Raw genomic sequence first — 19147 nt, forward strand, 5'->3', positions numbered from 1 at the left:
TCAACTCCGTGCCTCTTCTTATTTTAGCGTGTCCCCGTGCTCCTCGCATGGCTTTTCTTCCACTCTCACTTCATTTTCCCGATCCCGCAGCTCTATACTTCCTCGACCTCTGGCCCTCCGTCTCCTGCGCCGGCCACGTCCTCCTCCTGTCTTACCTCCCTCTGTCCTTAATTAAGTTAGTGATCAGTTGACTGCCCCTATCATTGGTGAGGAGCAGGTCGGTCCTCCCATTGCAGGAGGGTGGTACATTGTCCGTGCTGGTTGACCGGTGTAATCCCCCCACCGGGGACAAAGGGCATCAACCCTATCTACTCTGGCCTCCGCTGAAGGGCATTAGCCCCCCGACGAGGAGCCGTGCCCGGGCCTCCCTGACACCCCAGCATCGCACCGCCGGCTCTTCCCTTCTCCGAGGAGGGCCGTGCACGCGGCTGGGAGCGAATGCAGATGTGTGGAGGAAGAGGAGGGACATGTCTGAAGGTTTTTAGCTCGTCAGAGATTAAAAGGGGGAACATTAGCGGGATCACACAGGCACACGTGTTGTTTTGAGATCAGGGAGTCACGCTCGAAACCTCCACACAACCCCACATACCTCTCTCCCTCTTTTTTATCTATCACACACACACACACACACACACACACACACACACAGTCACAGCGGGAACAAGTAGGTAAGGTTGCTATGGGAACGGTTGGTCAGAGTTTACCAGCGGGGAAACAAACAAAGTACTGTTCATGAAAGCAGGTTGTTCTGTGCAGCGATCGTCTGTTTGTGTGTGTGTGCAAATGTGGGTTGTGTGTCACCATGTCTATAGCGGGTTAGTGATGAGATACATTCATTCTGCATCCTTTTATATCTCTGTCCTTTTTTACATCCACACCTCACAGATCTGTTGTCCTGTAAGTGTTGCGTGGGAGGGCCGACGTTCAGTGAATGCAGCATCCAAAGGAATTTGATTCGACGTCTATATGAGCCCTCGTGGCAACATAGTGTTCCATTTTTGTATGTGACGTGGGATGGGAATACTTTCTCGGGCCCGCAACTCATTTTCTCCATTAATCGAATGAACATTTTGTTTATGTATCATGAAAATATGGTGCACCAAAATCTCCTGGCGCCCCAGTAAGCGACACTCCATGTCTCTAATGTTTGAACTTGGACAAGCAGCAGATACACACTTAACCGCAGTGGATTGGAAAACGCACATTTATTTGCGTTGTTCTTAAACCTGCGCTACATTCGGATAGAAATCTGACTCGTGTCGTTTCCCCCAATGCTGTATGTACTATTCTGGTTTCGATGCTCTGTTTCTCCTCCCGTTACAATTACGTGCTGCATCCCCGCCTCTTCTCCTTCGGAAAAGTAGGTCTCATGGTGGTTGGATGTTGCCTCATCCGAGTCACAAACAGCAGCAAACCTCCACAGCTCTCATTTTCCGTCGCTGCCCCTTTCTCCACTCCTTTCCGCTCTCCTTCTTTTTTAATACGTATAACACAAAATGCGTGTTACACTCAGAGCCAGCAGACAAATATCGCTCCGTGTTTTTTTTTTCCCCCCCATAAAGATGCCGCCATGTCTTCCTCGCTTCGTTTATGTCCCCGCCCTTTTAAATGCCTCTTTAGCCCTACACGCGGCTGCTTGAGTAATATTTATTGCAGGATCTCTTTTTAGTCTCAGTTTCTCTCCTTTCATTACCCCCCTCCCCTCTGAAACAAACAAGTCCAATGCCATGGGGCACAACACCCCCAACGCCACCACCACAACCACCACCACCGCCTCCGCCGCCCCCTCCCCGCCCTCTGTTCCCTCTGCCCCTCGCTCCGTCAGCACTGACAGATAGACAAACGTACTGTTCTCTCTTTCTTTGCCTTTCACCTCTCAAACCTCCCTCCATCCATCCTGCCGGACGGGTACAATGCAGGCGCTCTATCCTGCGGCAGGGAGAATGCAGCCCTGAACTAACAATATCACCAAGGCTGCCTGAATGCCACCGAGTCCCATTGTGCTCTGTCAGAGGGGAGTTAACACCCATGTCTGAGCCCAATGAATAGTATTATTGTGTCTGAGACATGCACCGCACCCCCGGTCCCCATCCATGTCCCCCTAACTCAACTCACCCTCCCCTTCTTTCAAACTTGGTTCTCTTGTCCCAACAGTGTAACCCCAGCCCCCCCACCCCCTTTTGCTCTTTCCTTAACAGACAGCTCTAACTCCCAAAGCCTTGCCAGCCCACCGGCTCTAAACCTCCGCACTTTACTTCTCTATTCCCCTGGCAGTCGGCCCGTAGGTTTCAATCCCCTTGTTTTCGGGCCTGCAGAAGGGGGTGGACAGAAGGGCTGTCACAGCTCCGTGCACGGTGACTGCGGCGAGGGTTTTTTTTTTTTTTTAGAGGCCGCGTGGTCGTTGCGGCGCGGTGGTGGTGATGGTGCAATGTGCGGCGGTGGTGGTGGGGGTTGAATTTGGCCATGGCTCTTTCTCTGTCGAGTAGCACAATGGGACCATGAATCCTCAAAGAAATGTCCCCCCGCACACACCCCACACACCCCCAACTACTATTATCATAAGAAGAGGGCTCCTGAACTCCATTTGAATAATTCTCGATGATACAAAAGCGGAGATGTTTTCTTTGACAAAGTTTCTAAAGAGCAGCACTGGTCCGGCCAAAACATTTCCATTCCTTCACACTCACTATGGTGCAGAGAGAGAGAGGGAAAGAAGAGTAGTTTGAAATATCCTGTCAGTTTTAATTGTCGCTTTTGTTATTTCACCATAAGAGCATATAAATACACATTTCTGTGGTTTTGCGCGTCGAAGAGAGGAGAAAAAAAAAGCCTGCTTGTTTTAGAGAGAACTTCTTTTCTGGAAATATTTCTAGTGTATTTTATTGACGCAGTGGTGATTTTCATAATGGGCCCCACTCTTGCCATATTTTGCTATCTGCAGCACATCAACATCTAATAGCTGAGAGTACCTTTGGCAGACAGTATCTTTCTGTCTGACACACTTAACTCTCGGGCCTACAATCCCTGCAGATTCTGCTCTCTAAGGTTAGCAGGTTCACATTACCGCCTGAGAGAGGATGCCAGAATCCTCACCCCCGACTTCTCGCTGATCAAAGACGGGGATTGACATTCAGAGTGGGTAAAATGCTGAAAGTTGAGATTAACTTGTTTTTTCTCCATCTCTGTCTCTGGTTGTTTGTGTTCGGCAGGAAGACGAGGAGAAGAAGGAGGAGGAGGAGGCAGTGGAGGAGGAAGACGAGAAGCAGAGTGGGTGGAAGGATGGAATTAGAGAAGGATAGAAGCAGTTCGAGGAGGTGGTTCGAAAGCGGGTGAACCCAGAGCAGGTGAACACAGCTGTGGATCGCCATGGGCTCTCTGGCTGCCCTCCTCCTGTGGCCCCGGCGCTGCATACAGGGGTCCCGGGGAGCCGGCAGGGGCCAGCCAAAGCTGCGGCAGAGTGGGCAGGCTAGGCCAGCCAAGCCAGGAGAGAGGCAGGTGAGGCGGGTGAGCCGAGCTCTCATCCCCCGCCGGCTAGGAGCCTCCGCGGCAGAGCGGAGCAGCGCTGGAGCAGCAGAAATCAATACGGAGGAGAGAGGCTAGCAGAGGTTGCCCAGCACCGCCTGCAGGCCTCGGAGCCCAGGGACCAGCAACCACCACTGCTCCCAGCTCCTCTCCCCATCTCTCTCTTTTCTCTATCTTATTCCTCCAACAGTCCCAGCACCAGCCAGGGCCAGGGCCCTCACCGCCCCACACGCAGTGTGTGTGTCAGAAGGTGCACATGTGTGTGTGTGTGTGTGTAAAATAGAGAGAAAAAGGGAGATGGAAGAGACGGAGAGAAAGAGAGTCTTTGTGTGTGGTTCAGCCGGAGGGTTTTTTTTTTTTTTCTGCCGCGTCCAACACCACTTGATAAAACTTTGTCAGAGAGACACGGAAGACAGCGAGGGGCTGGCGGGCAGATGGGGGGGGGAGGAAGGGGAGAGTAAAACGGAAGAAGAATAAGACAGGACGTTGAAGGTCGCTTTTCTTCCTGCTTCCTCCCTCTTATTACTCATTCCACCTTAACTGTTTGATAAGGAGCCATCGGAGACGGCGCACAGGACGCGTCTGCTCGGTCCCGCTTCCGAGCGCGCCGCCGCGCACAGTGCGCCCAACGTCTCCCGAGCCGGGTTGAAAGGACAATTTGAACTTTTTCTCTCATCGGCAGTATCAGACACCAACCTGTCTTTTTCGCCTTAGATTTTCTTACTCTCACTACAGCAGCTCCCATCAGAGGATATGGCAGTGCAGTATTGATCTATAAGGTGGAAGAAGGGAAGGCGGGCCCCAGCTTTCATACCTCTCTCTCTCTCTCTCTGTCTCTCTCCCTCTATATGTGTGGAAATAGCACCTGAAGGCCACTTACTGCTGTGCAGAAGGGATCCCACGGCAGCACAAGTGAATGGCCGCTAATTGAATGAGAGATGAAAAGGACAGTAGTTGTTGTACCTGCTCAACACGTCCACGCCCCTCCCCTCCCCTCCCCTCCTTTCCCACCCTTCTCCGTCACAAAGACATTCGCTCTTCAGATGTTTTATGAAAAATTGGTGGCGACTCCAGAAAATTCGCAAAATCTTCAGGAATGAAAATAGCTGGCCCTCCAGTGTCGAGGGTGAAAGCCCTTTCGGTAGAAAAGACTCTTTTTTTTTGTCGTGCAGTGGGAGAAACATCCGGCTGAAAAGACATTACAGGACAGATGAACCGTTTTCCAAGCACGACAACTTGCAGAGATTACAGCGGGATTCGTATACCACCCGGTGAGTACAGTGCCTTCCTTTAATTGCTTGTTTTATGGCAAATAAAACCAATCACACCATTCTGATCGCATTGAACTCAAGACGAATAACAGAAACAGGACCCCCCCTCTCCTCTTTCCTTCCCCTCGTTACATTATTATGATAAGATACCATCTCTGCTCAGAGTTGTGTGTGCGTTTTTTTAAAAGGAACACCGACACATTATGTTGTAGTTGATCTCCGCAGTCGGCTCTCAGCAGCAGCCCCCGGGCTGTGATCACACTGTCACTGACTGTTGGAGGAGCTCCTTGTTGTTGCCGATACCAGGGAGGGTATTAAAGCACAATTCCCCCTCGCCTGCCAATCTCCTGGCACACAGAGAGAGAAAGAGAGAGAGAGACTGGCGCCTCTCCACGCCTCAAACTGGCAGCGAACCCATGCTTACAAAATGGCCGATTCCTGTCTGCCAGCTGTCTCCTCAGCCAAGATGGCGCCCGGTCGCTTTTTAATGCCCGCTGTTTGCCATCTGCCCTTCTAATCGTTAACGGCTATGCAAATATCTTGTAATTGCATTTGCATGCGCTTGGTACTTAGCCCCTCCCCCTCGGTTGTAAATAATAGCGCGAGCGTTAAAATGGGGGTGGAGGGGGGGAAAGAGAAAGAAGAAAAGAAGTATCCACAACCCTGTGCGGTTGCTGATTGAATACACAGCGGGAACAATTAGCAAATGAATGTTGCCCGTTGTTGCCCTCCTCCTTTACTTTGCTGTATATAAGCTCACCTTATGCAAATCTGTGGTGGCGTGCTCCTGCTTTTGATGCTAGCTGGAAGAGAAAAAAAATGGAGCGGCACCCCTGTCTTTCTCTCCGCGACTCATTCAGAGACGCTCATGTGTCTTCTCATTGTGCCATATGTGACATCTGTGGTTGGCTGCATTACCAGGGTGCCCTGCCTCCTCTGACAGGCAAAGCCCACACTGTAAAGGGGAGCAGGCGCGAGGGAGAGGCATAACATAATGACCTCATTAGCATGCTCAGCACTCCCTGCTATAGGCCCTGGTGCGCTGCTGCGCCGTGGGACCCACCGGTGTACGCCCTTCTCACAGCACTCAGCATGCAACATTGTGTTCTCCCCACACAATGCGGCGCTTCATACAGGCTTTATTACGCCTTGTCAAAGCGCAGGGGGATCAGGGGTATCAGTGCAGAAGCAGCAGGGTACGGGCTGTGTACGTGGAACAGGAGATGTATTGGTGCTTTATGGTCTTAATGTGGTGTTAGCTGTGCTGATGGATCCTCTGTTGCTGCTGTTGTGCATTGACATGTGTGTGTGTGTGTTTATGTTTGTGTGTGTGTTGGCGCAATTGTCCGTTTCATTGTGAACTCCCGTGGCATTCGAAGCCGTTTTCACCTGTCAGTGCTAATTATTGGAGAAAAGCGATTTGGTGAATTGTCCGCGGCCTGGAAATAGGCTATCATCCACTCTGTAGAAACTGCTGTACGCGATCTGTAGCCTTGAACTTCACAGCAAGGACCGGAGGGCAACGCGCTCGCTCTCCCTTTTTAGGAAGAGCCCGTGACGAAAGGCTAATATTTCTAAATGGCAAATCACGGGGTTGTGCGCTGCCCTTGAAAATCACCGCATGGAGATTTTGAGGAAATGAATTACCCTTTTTTTTTATGTCGTGTGGTAACCGCCGCTGTCATTTTGCCAATCCGCAAGAGGCTGTTATCGTCATCTCTCGCAGACTCGGGCAGTTTTAATCAAGCTTCGCTGTCTAATCAGCCCGTAGTGGCACTGATGAGGCCGAGGTGGAGAGCAGGTTACAGCAAAGTGCCCACGCTGGCTGCAGTTAGCCTGGAGGGGCTATTTGTGGGGGGGAAATACCAGTCTAGAGGACCTACAGGAAGGTTCAAATTTGCGCTCAAGTACAATCCAGACGCGCGCTATTGAGTTTATCGAATGTATCTCTTTATTTGGTCCGTAACTTCACTGCTCCACTTTTATTTAGCTTTTTTTTTCTTCTTTCTTCTCCCGGGCAAATATGCGTACGTTGTGAAAGTTAAGGTTTGCTTTTGCCAAGTTTTCAGAAAGAAAGAAGACAGAGTGAAAGGAAGGAAATAAAAGAGAAGTTGAAAATGATTTAAACATGTTGTGAAATGAATGAATGAGACCGTTTGTGTGGGCACTACGGAAGGGCGGGGTTCTCTTGGTGGATGGGGAGGCATGGAGGTGGGTGTTAAGTCCGTCCAAGAAGAAGAAAAGGGTAGTTTGTCTGGTTACTGGGGGATAAACCGGGGTAGAGTCGTTTTGTATTCTTGATTTGCATATTCAGATCAAACGCCGTACGTTTTATGAAGCGCCAGATGAACATAACACCCGTCCACGTATGCTAGTCAGCCGCCATAACTGTCAACGTACGCGCTAATGCACACATATACCGTATGGACACACACGCGTGCTAATCCATATCGCGGCGGTGGGAATGTGTCCATTCACTCTTCCTCTCAGGAGAAGGGGGGAAAAAAAGGACACGCACCCCAACACCATCTCCTGCAGAAAAGCTTTTATGCTAATAACAGTTATAGCCATGTGTGTGTGTGCTGCAATTATGCATAATTCAACACAAAGAGTACCGGCAGGGTGGCACAGTGCGCCCTGCTTTAGGTGGACGTACTGCATGTGCATGAATATAGTAGGGTGTGTGTGTGTGTGTGTATTTGTATGTCAGAGCACAATATGCACTTATTCTAATCGGCCTCGAGTCCAAAGACCTTCAGCAGCAAAGCCACACAGAGGACTTTATTACATGCTTGAGGTTTTATATCCACATGACTTTCACACATATTTCATGATTACGTGGATGATTTGCATCTGTCGAAATGATGACTTTAAGAAAGAAGAGCTACGTCCTTTTTGATGAGATTGTTGCATGATTAATAAGATTCAAATGCTCTCTCAACACCGGACAATGAAGATACACATTTGGTTATGGCCTTAACCCTCGCACATGTATTTAGGCGTGGTGTTACTAATATTTTTTTGTGGAGAGGCTTGAGTGTAGGGCGCTTTATTTGTCCGCTGCAGCTTTTCTCATCCAGACTGCCCGGTGCTTTTTTTATTTGCTTAGGTATTGATTGAATGTGTTCCACCCTCTGAAGTAATAGTTGCTGAAAGCATTTACAGCCGTCGCTCAATTCACCCCGGCACCGTTCCACGTCTTTGAGACAAATAAGTGATCGCTTCTTTCCCGAAACACTTCATCATTCAAATGGAGAAAGGGGGGGAAAAAAAGGAAATTTTAATAAGGGCGCGATGATATCTTTCAAATACTGCACAACAGGTATTTCGGTCCACTCCCTCGTGTGGAGAATTTCCTTATATGACGTTGCAGTCACATGTGTTTGGTTACATGGACGTGATATTATGAATTAGATTGGATGACATTTCATTGGAAAAGATTGCTGAGCCCAAATTATCAGGAAAGTATTTTTTAAGCCACATTTTTCACGCATATATACATGAATTCATGCAATAGCAGTGCTCATTACTTTGTTTTGCAATAAAAGTTCAATATTTCTGACAGATCTAATGCTTTAATATTTAGTTTTTCCGGCAATCTCTCCAATAATCCTGTCAATTAAGACATTAATTTGCTAAACAAATTGCCTGCCTGTAATTAAATGATCCATATTCATTTGAAACGTGACACTTTTTCCTGCTTCTCCAAGTAACAGCCGCCACTGCATTTGTCAAGATCCACTTGGTGGACCAAAATAAATGAATTCTGTCGACACTCAACTAAATTCCTTATGTGAAACAACCCTCCTTAGGAAGCAATTCCTGAGTCAAGTGTTGCTGCTGCTGCTTCTTCCTCGGAGCTGCAGCACTGAGCCCAAGTCTGATTATAGACTCAGGGAAAAAACAGTCAGGCATTTATCCAAGTCACTGATTATGTCATTTCAACAGGCCGCAAACCCTCAGACGGGCTAGACAGCTCCGAGGGGAGAATTATGAAGCCGTAGTGGAATGGAGGCTGTATGAAAAGGAAATGAAAATGGAGTAGTGCTGTATGTGTGATTAAACTGCCGGCCCGCCTGCAAAAGGCCACGCTGCTGTAGCACGGGCCTGAGATTTGGCCGTAATGAAAATGTGAAGGTGGATGGGGTTTGAACCCCCTCTAAGACGCGTGTATGGACACACACACACACACACACACACGCTCACACATACTCACACATACATTATACGGCATGCGTATGTGCTCGGGCTGAATGGTTTATATGGGCGAGCCGTGCAGTGAGACTGCAGATGCGATTCGAGGCGTGCAGCAGAGAGGAACAATATTGCGCGGAATCAAAGAAAAAAAAGCTTTCCCCCCCGAATTGAAAAAGAAAAACATTGGTGCTAATATTTTTAGCAAGGCGCTTTCTGACAAGCCACAGAAAAATCCTGGGGATTGTTGTGCCCCCCCCCCCCCCCTCCCCCCTCCCTTCCCCTCTCTCCGAGAAAGCCACGCAAATATTAAATTGCGCCGTTCAGGATGCAGAGGCAGCGTCACGGTCGTCAAGCGTGGGAACGGCCTGCGTGATTAGGGGACGAGGGGGCTCTGCGCCGGAGGGGGGTTGCGGTTAGTTCGCGGCTAGACGTCCCAGCTGCACGGACTTCCATTCAGAAACAGGTTAGAAAGGACCTCAAGGGTCAAGGTCAGGGGTGTGCGTGTTGGTGTGTGTGTGTGTGGTTCATCTGCCGTTCATCCACCGGCTGGCTGGCTGAAAGCTGCCTCCGTGTTTGCTTATTTTATAAGCTGCTCCTTATTGCTTCGCTTCGGGGACAACTTGAGCCCGAGAAGCAAGGGGGAAGGAACCCAACCCCCTTTCAGTCGGCCGCTGGCCCGTCTCCAGCCGGCCCTGAGCCAAATCGAGCCAGGAATCAGCCCTGCAGCCCAGTCAACCCGTTGGTCAAACAACCCCCCACACACACACACACATACACACACACACCCCCAAGCCAAAAACAGTCAAACCCAGTCAGACACTTTGACAGCGGCCCCCCCATCCCACACCATCCACCCTGTCTGTCTCAGTCTGCTGCCTCCTGTAATTTAACATGTCGGCTCGGGGTTCATCGTATACGTGCACGGCACGCCTCAATCAGAAATCTATGTCGGCCGGATCCAATACGGAAATCATCTGAAATCATCCCATTTAAAAAAAAAAATTCAAATTCTGTTGCGGCGCAGTGTACTCAATCTTGGGGCTGAGAGCCATTTGCTAATTTCAAATGTTGCCTTTTCCCCACGTGTCACATTTTCCTGATGAAGCCGCCCCGTCAATAGCAATCCTCTTTATTGGTGGGAATGCAGCTCGGCCACCGTTTCGTTGCCATTTCATCAAATCATCCTGAGAGGCGGGTGCGTGCGTGCGGCTCGCGGCACATTACGGCCTCTTTTTGAAATAAACAGCGTACAAGCCCTTTAAGAGGAGGAGGAGGAGGAGGAGGAGGAGGGACCGCCGCACACGAGGAGAGGATGGAGGAGAGGATGGAGGAGAGGAGAGGACGGAGGAGAGAGGCGAGAGACGAAGGGGAGCAGAGACTCGGGCTCACCCGCCCTGCGGTAGCCTGCCTCCATTCTTCACCAGGGACTTATGCTTCATTAGAGCGTCTGAAAGAAAGACCCGCTTTCCCTCATCACCTCAATAGACTAGTCCCCCTTCTCCTCCATAGCCTGGAGGGCTCTCCCCATAACAACCCACCTCCCTTACCCCTCGTGTTTTCCTCCTCATTTCTGCCTCCGTCTACTAATCGTCTCAACTCGCGCTGAAATCAAGCTTAGTAACGGCGATTTTTTTTTTTTTTTTGGTGAGCCCCTCTGGTCCACACAACCCTTCCCCCTCCCCCTCTCCCCCCACACACACACACTCCTCCCGATCCCCACCAGCTCCCCCTTCCCTGCTCATTCACTCACCTTGGTCAGACACACCACCCACCCACTGCTTAAATCCCTATCAGCATGTCAAGTAAATGTCTGCCCAGCTGGGGTTGACACACATATATACACACACGCACACGCACGCTGAAATATAAATGCACTGCACACACAATCTTTGGCTTGCTTCTGGGGTTTAGCCTTCCTCCCCGCTGACCCCTTTTCACCCGTGTTTTGCTCTCTTCCCCTTCCCGCCGCCTCTCTTTCCCCCTCCGCCTCTCCTCGGGCACTGATCTGACAGGATGGTTTGGCTAGCTGACTATATCTGCAAGAGGTTTATCGCAGGGCTCCACTGTTGGCTATACCTTTTTTTTATTTTATTTTTCCAAATTAAAGTGTTTTTTTCTTCTTCTTCTTCTTCTTCTTCTTTCCAGAAGCTGCTCCGTCCCTTAGGCCATGCTCACCTTTACATCCCGTATATTTGATTAAAAAGGTTACTGGAATCCTATCCTCTAAATTTGTTACAGCAGAAACTGGTCAGTTTATCTCCTAATAAAATCTGGAGCTGAAATATCTGTGCTGTGCGTCTCATGCCGGCTGTATTTTGAAGTCACTCTACCACCAAATATCCTTGCTGGGTTTATTTTTCCCAGAGGGAAGCAAAGAAGAAAATACAAAAATCACCCAGGAATATTTGAGCACTCTTCAAATTTACTCTTAAAATCGTAGATATTACACGATATGCTGATGTACTTTTGCACTTTCTACCTCTAGTTTTGAACCAAACCAGCAGGATAACATTGTGATTAAGATATTTAATACATATATCAGATACGAGAAAAGAGCTTTTGTGTTACACCCTATGAGTGTTTGCACATTTGTCCGCAGTTTGAGTTTATTTTAGCATCTCAGTGAAAGCAAAGTCATTATTTTGTTTGTGTAAATTGACACAAACGGAGGTGGGAGGGGTTCATGGGTTGTAATTTTTTGTGTTTATTTTTGCTCTCATCGTGCTACACTCTTGTCCTCTGTGTTATTCCTCCAGCATGAATCTCTGGTTCATATACACTGCTGGTGTCATTAACATAAAGGGGGACAGGGAACACTGAGCTCCCAGCGGCTCCCCGGTTTCTTCCCAGAATAAAGTCACAGCTTTCCGCCCGCCCCCCCCTCGCGCCCCCCTTTTCTTCTCTCTGCACCACATTTCAATCATTACCCTGATTTTGGGGGGACAACGACGAGCCCGCTGCATTCTCAGCAGTCGACCTCGACGTCGCACAATCTTTATGTAAATGTATTCAGATGCATTCCCAGCGCCGCCGACCATCATCTCCGCTGGCTGGTTGGTGGTTGGTTGGTGGTTGGAGGCTGTTCACTCACACGTTTCCTCCCGTAGCAGGCTAGCAGGCTGGGGGAAGAAGAGAAAGAAAAAAAACGTGCAGCACGGGTGATGAGGCGCACGGCGATGCGGACCCCTGCCAACGCGCCCGAGAAACCCCTATTAAACCCTATGTTTATATTGGGGCTGTGATTTACAAACGTGCGTTTTCTTGCCTTCGGGCATGTGCACCCCCTACGCGTCGCTCGGCTTTTCCATCAGGCGCGCAGCAGACAGCAAGAGAATTGCAAGGACGGGGTCCTTGCTGCATGCGCGCGGCGTGATGGGGAGGGGAGGGGGAGAGCGAGATGGTGAGGTGTGTGTTTGCGTGCGTGTGTGTGTGTGTGTGTCTGCATTTTCATCTTAGTGGGTGCTCTTCGAGCCCAGTGCTCTGCTCATATTGAGATATTTTCTGGGCGCGTTGACACAATTATGCACACACACACACACACACACACACACACACACACAGCTTCTTTGTGTACAGCTGCGCTCCTCAGCTCTGGTTCATCTCTAATGTTCTGAACTTGACTCTTCGCAAGTTCATTGTTATTCATTTCAATGTCATCCCGAGCGCCCTGTGAGACTGACTTAGTCTCCAGCCTCGGTTTCCCAGGCCGGACTGTGTTTGTCACACACACACACACACACACACACACACACACACACGCCTATTGTTTCAGCAGCAGGACGCCTGTAGTCCTCTGGGTAAACGCGTGTGCTGACTGTATCAGAGGACACGCAGTTTGTCAACGACCCGGTTCTGCTGCATGAGGCGACTGCAAAGTTCAGTCCTCAGGTGGCTCTCTGCAGAGAGAGCAGGTGCACAGAGTCCTCTGCACGTCTTTATGTCGGCCAGGCGGTTACAGTGCATTTAAAAATAGTCAAATCTGATTTTAGGTTTCACTGCTAATCATTTTCATTTCATGTCTCATAAAAAACAAATAAAAGATAAAAAAACATTTCTCACTTCAACTTTTTTGTTCAAGTTCTTCTTAACAACCTCTTCAATCTACTTTCCCCTCTTATTCTGTTGCCCTTCACTGTCTCTTTTCTTTCTTTCTTCCTTTCTTTCTTTTTTTTTTTTTACTTTCTCCGTCTGCTGCGAGAAAAACCAGGGGCTGCAGTTTGCTTAGCTGAGTCCATAAAGAGGCGTTTTAAAAAGCTGTGTTAACAGACCAACAAAGCTTTAAATGTGCCCCCCCTCTGTGAGGGGGAGGAGGGGTAGGAGGGGGGGCTTGGTTCCCACAGGGATGTAGCGTGGCGCTCCATTGGTAGGCCTCAATCCGGCCTCTCATTCAGCCCCCGACGCTCAGTCACGGCCACTTATGGTAGGAGGGAGAAAATCACACAATTCAGCCCGGGCCTGATCCAATGACATGTTTTTTTAATGAGGTGGCTCTATGTCTTTGTTTGGGCAGCACATTCAAGTCCAGACCCGAGCAGGTTCCCTCTGAATAAGACGCAAGGCCACGGGCCGGGCTGCAGACTCACAGGGCTCGGCTTCTGTTGAGCCCCGTGATGAAGCGCTTTGTTTCTCACTGGAACGTCACCGCGAGTTCGTACTAAAAAGTTTTATTTCCTGCAGTGTTTCCGTGCCGCTTTCGTCCGTTTGAATATTGTTTAAAAGACGTCAATCAAATGCGTTTGATTCGCGTGTCATTGACGCTTTCCGTACAGCGCAGGAATCGTTTTAAAAGTGTGCGATTGTGCTTTTGTTGACTTCTAACACAACAAAGTGACGGCTTAAAAGAAGTGCCCGTTAGACATTTCTAGCCTCTCCGGTTATATTTTTTTCCAGGGTCATTCACAGAGAGCGATTTTTTTTTTTTGTGCTCTTTCCATTTTCACCGCCATTTTTTTCCGCCACACCATACATCACACATATGTGCGCGCAGGTGTCACACGGCGTGTGTGTGTGTGTTTGTGTGTGTGTACATCTGCGGGCGTGCCAGCCGCTCATTGGCTTGTATGTTCAGGGGTGAGGACTGTCATTAAACTGTCTGCCTGCATCACCGGCCTCGACCATCACCGGCCCGGCCGTCCTTTCTGCTTCTCGCTGGGCCCTGGGACAACACACACACACATACACACACGCACACACCAACTGATTCACTTGGCCAGGATTCACATACACAAAGCAAACAGTATGTCTCCTCACACTTCATACAAAAACCGATGCAGGATTCGGGAAGACTGACATTAAATCTGATACTTTGATATTAAAGCTACGGCTAGCTAATACTTTGTGTCGGTATTTGTTTTCCTCTTCGTGCCAATAGAGCCGCAGTGTTCCAGCATACATATATATATATATATATATATATATATATATATATATATATATATATATATATATATATGTATATATATAGACCCTTACAATGAAGCAGTGTCTACTCCTGACCCCTCTTGGCGAGATTGTGAGCCTTTTTAAAGTCTTTTTTATTTTCCAATTCTTCCATTTGAAGGACATTTAGAGAAATACTGAAACAAACAGATATAAGTTTGTGCAACAAATAATATATTTATATCTCAGCCCTTCCGATTTTTTTTTTCCGGGGGTCATAACCTCCAGGTTTTGGAGCGCAGCTCATCATGTGACACTAGCGTGGGTTTCCATTTTTTTTCCTCTCCATAAACTCTTCATGTGTATAAATAAAGAAAATGCTGAATAAAAACGGATAAATTCAAAGATGTTATGCCAATTTCAGCAGAGGGCAACACCGGGCTCACACACACACACACACACACACACACACACACACACACATGCTCTGTCCTCGTGCCGTGAATCTTCCGGGCCCGGATGCTGAAGTGCTCTTGCAGCCTCTCAGACCGCCGGGTCCCATCAGCCGGCCCACTCGTCTCTGATTTAGTCGGACTCTGTTCTTTGCTCACGTTCAAGGCTGTCGTAATGGGGAATTAGTATGCAGAGAAGCAGACGGGCGGCTCGGTGGATTTAATAGGTAGCCAGACTGGAGGAGAAGACTGGAGTGGGGTGGGAAGACAGAGAGCGGGAGGGAGGGGAGGAGGAGGGGGTTAAGCATGGCCTGTCCCTCACTTCTCCTCCCGCCCATCCTCCCGCTCCCTTCCCCTCTCTCTCCCCTTCATCGCCTCGTTCCCCATGCCCTGTCCCGAACCTTTAATGGGACGTCAGACAGACAGCCCATGCTCGCATCGGAGCAGAGAGAGCGGCCCTCTCCACCCTCCTTGTTGCCCCCCCTCCCCTCCTCCCTCTCCCTTCCCCCCTCCCCCATCACATGCCCCTCTTCGCAGCACCCATAGCTGCTCCCCTTCGGTTTCTCAGGGGGGTCCCCAGACGTCCTCCGCTCCTCCTCGGCCCGACTCTGCATAAATTAGGCGCGTCTCCCTGGTGTCTCGTCAGCCGGTCGGTCGGGGCACCCCCGGCCTCGGGTCCCGCCGTCTCCCAATCTGCTGCTCCTCTCTCTCTCTCTCTCTCTCTCTCTCTCTCTCTCTCTCTCTCTCTCTCCCTCGTGCTGTCGCCTTCTGCCCCCCCCCCCTCCCCTCATCTACTGTATCCTATCAGTCCTTATTCTGACCAGACGTCCTCGAGCCGGCGGCGCTCCTTCCTCGTTTCCTTCTCTTGTGTTTTTTTTTTTTAATTCCAAAAATCACTATCGCTCTCTCGCTTCTTCTTTTTTTTCCTCCGTCAATCCTCCACTTCCTCTTTTTACCCCTAAATCCCCTGACACTCCCACCTCACCTGCTTTATATTCTCCACATTCTCTCCATCCATCTCCACTTTTCTTTATCCTTGCAGCACTGTGTTACCCAGATCAAGCGAGCCCTCTCCTCTCCTCTCCTTTTCAGCCAGGATATTGTTTACATCTGTCTTGCTAATCACTGGCAGAGCCTCTCTAGACCTCACAGATGTTGCAATAATACAGGGGATTAGCGAGCTTAACACTGGGGCTTATTTAGGGGAGTTTTCCCGGTGGCCCGGCAGTGAAGCCCGTCAGCTCCTCTGAATTTGACCTTTTTTTCTGTTTCACTCCGCTCACTAAGATCCCTCCGTCCCGCTCCTCTTTGATTTGTGATTCTCTTTTCTTTTTTTTTTCTACAAACGTCTCGATCGCTTGATGTTGTTTTATCCAGATCGGTGCTCTGGGCTCTCACTTCCTGCCGCTACATCAGAGCTGGGGTTAAATGCAATTACAGAGCTAAACGTGCTTGACACACGACAGAGAGATTCAGCAACAAACAAAGCTCCTTTTTTCCTTCTTCCTGTAACCGTCGCACCTTCGGTTCCTCCAAGCCGTTATCGCTGCGATACTGCTATGCTATTTGTATTTCCCGGGCCGCTCCTCCATCCTCGCAGCGTCACTGTCACGTGTGTAGCTAGCTAGCTAGCGCCGCGTTAGCAGCTTCCTCTGCTCGCTGCGGTGACGCTCGCAGCCCCTTTCTGTCCGCTCTCCGGTGTAACTCGGCGCTAATTAGACGGACTCCCTCGGACTCAGCATCCTCTCTTTTCTCTCTCGTCATGCGGCGCAACCGGGTCCTGTTTTATGACCAAGCAGATCTAGTCTCCGTCTGAGACACTCGGTGCTCGTGTGTGTGTGTGTGTTTTGGGGTCAACGTGTTTCTGTCTGGATCCTAATCCCAAAGGTGATATTAGTCTGGTCGCCCATCCCCCCACACCCCTTCCCCGTGTGTTTATGTGTGCGTTTGCGCTGCAGGCGCCGGGGTCAGCCAGGAAGCCCAGACAGGCTCGACCGAGACCTTTGACCCATGACTGTCTGCTAGCTCAGGGGTCACGCACACCATTGATACAGACAGCTGATAGACGCACAATATAACGCACAGCCACATGCACAACTGACACCCCCCGCCCCCATCCCTCTAATAAACATGAACAGTTTTGTGTGTCTGGTGTCGTGATGACACAAACAGCGTCATCCCAGCAGGCTGTGTGTGCAGAGAGCTCATGTGCACGTGATTTAATAAGCACGGCGTCGTAGTGACTCTGACAATCCGTCTGCTCCCCGCGTAAAGTTTTAATTAAATGTTGTCACAAGACAACCGAGAGTTAGAGATTACATTACTGGACTAATTACACAACGTAAGCAGGCTTCTTCTTCTTTCTTTTTTTTTTTTCCTCCATTAATCGCTCTTCATTCATTCGCTCGTGTCTTCACAGATGAGGAACGCCAGCCAGCGCCGAGAGAGGAGAAAAGCAGCCGATCGGACCCCAACGCTCCGACAAAGCGCTCGCCGTCTTTTCCCCTGACCGCGTCCGGCCTCGGCCTCTCACGAACAGTCGGTATTCGATGTCTTGGTTGTCCGTTGTAGCGCGCGGGGCTTTGTGGACGCGGACAGGTAAGTCATACAGAGCTGCTAAAAAGGTAAGTTTTAAAAAAAGGATCCATTTAACAGCCGTCTGAAGTGTAAAATGGAGCTGCCGAGCAATATTTTCCTAAATTAGTTTCATTAGATGTGAATTACTGTATTTGAGACCAATTTTAGGTCGGAGATTGGATGAGACCCCTAAGGGGTTTCTTCTTTTCACTCCGTAATTTACCTTTTAATATCTGACTGGAAAATCGTTTGACAAGAGTTTATCGCCGTTGAATTACTTTCCTCTTTTTTCCGCGGGACATCATGTACACATGCAAACTCACGCAATCTTTTTCATAGTTAATGAACTCATTTATTGTAGGATGATTGCAGAATCCCACGAGCGTTGCCCTGATATGATATATATTCTCAATAAAGTTGAACGATGTGTGCAATGAAAATTTGTCTCAGTTGTTTTTCTTCCTCTCCTATTTGATCCTTGTTTCTGTATTCAAATGTAATGTTGGTTTTGTAGCTGAAACGCACAGCTCCGGGTTAAGTCTATTGATATTCTTTAATCTATACATATATAGTGTTAATGTCATGCAGACAATTTTTTTTCCCAGCACCAATATGTAATTAATCGAGTAAATGTTTGTTTGTTTCCTGAGAGGACGGCACATGTTCACCTGTGTTCAGTATTTCTTCTCACATGAGTTTCCTGTGGGCGGACTCGTTCCCTGGCGTACTGGCCCTTTAAGAAGACGGCGCTTCCTTCGTCTTCGCGCTGTAATATTTCAAAGTAGTATCGTTGTAGAGAAGGAAACGTTTACTTGTTTTTCTACTTCACTCACAACCATGATGTTCTGTTTATGCCGCTTGTCTTGAGAGGGAGCATTTGATTCATATCTCATGTCTCAGTGCGTTTGACTATCACTCGTCTCCAAAACGAGGGCAGATTGAGTTCACCTGCGTCAAAGTGGCACTAATGATTGGCCTCAGACAGCAGGTGACTGAAGGCCCTGAAAGCAAACGGATCGGCCTGTTGTTTTTTCATTCTTTTGTTTTTTTAAACGGAAATTAAACGCCTGCACACTACCGACCATCCTGATGTAACAAAACCAACAAATCCACGAAGAAACACCAAAACCAGCGATGGATTGACGGCTGCCTACGAGAACGTCCTGTCTATCCAAAGCTCCTGGAGCTCTAAACACTCAAAATATGAATTCAAAGTAGTCCCTAAAATACAGTATACAAACTATTCATTCCTGTAAACCACACGTCTTGCCTTTTTTTAAAAAAAACAACAATATATTTGAGGATCCCTCCTCAGCGTGAACCTTTGGGCCGAGCGCATCAAGACATGATCTGTGTTGGTTTTGGTCGACAATAACAATAACGCCGAAACATTGCCGTGCCTTTTTGTTGCGTCTCGTATCGCCCCCCCCCCCCCCCCCCCCCGAGTTGTGCGATAAGAAGCGATGAGAAGCTGCGCTCACTTGGATTACTCTGATTATTCCGGCAGTGGCTGAAGGGTTGGAAGGGGAACAGTTAAACCTAGTGGCCTAAATCTGTGGTGTCAATTAGGTGCCTTTTGTGTGTGAGCAGCAGGGGTGTTGAAGCGAGTTGCTGGACCTGAAGGAAACTCTGAACAATGATACACATTCATAACACACACACACACACACACACTGGGCTCCTATGTTTTGTGGGGATCACACCTCCTTTTGTTTCCCCCCGGCAGCCAGTAGAGGCGATGCCCCAGTG

General features: G+C 49.0%; 1 long non-coding RNA gene across 2 annotated transcripts in view; it reads left to right on the forward strand.

Annotated features, from left to right (window-relative positions):
• LOC137794576 (uncharacterized) overlaps positions 1-18826 on the forward strand; it is a 43260-nt gene extending 24434 nt beyond the window's left edge. For both annotated transcript variants that reach the window (XR_011078317.1, XR_011078316.1), the window contains exons 3-4: positions 3210-4793; positions 17241-18826. This is a non-coding gene — a long non-coding RNA (uncharacterized lncRNA). The remainder of the gene's footprint in view (positions 1-3209; positions 4794-17240) is intronic.
• Positions 18827-19147: the final 321 nt, after the last annotated feature.

The sequence above is a fragment of the Clinocottus analis genome, unplaced genomic scaffold (assembly GCF_023055335.1).
Source record: "Clinocottus analis isolate CAN_PGR_092001 unplaced genomic scaffold, fCliAna1.0.p SCAF_25, whole genome shotgun sequence".
In the NCBI taxonomy this organism is placed as follows: domain Eukaryota; kingdom Metazoa; phylum Chordata; class Actinopteri; order Perciformes; family Cottidae; genus Clinocottus; species Clinocottus analis.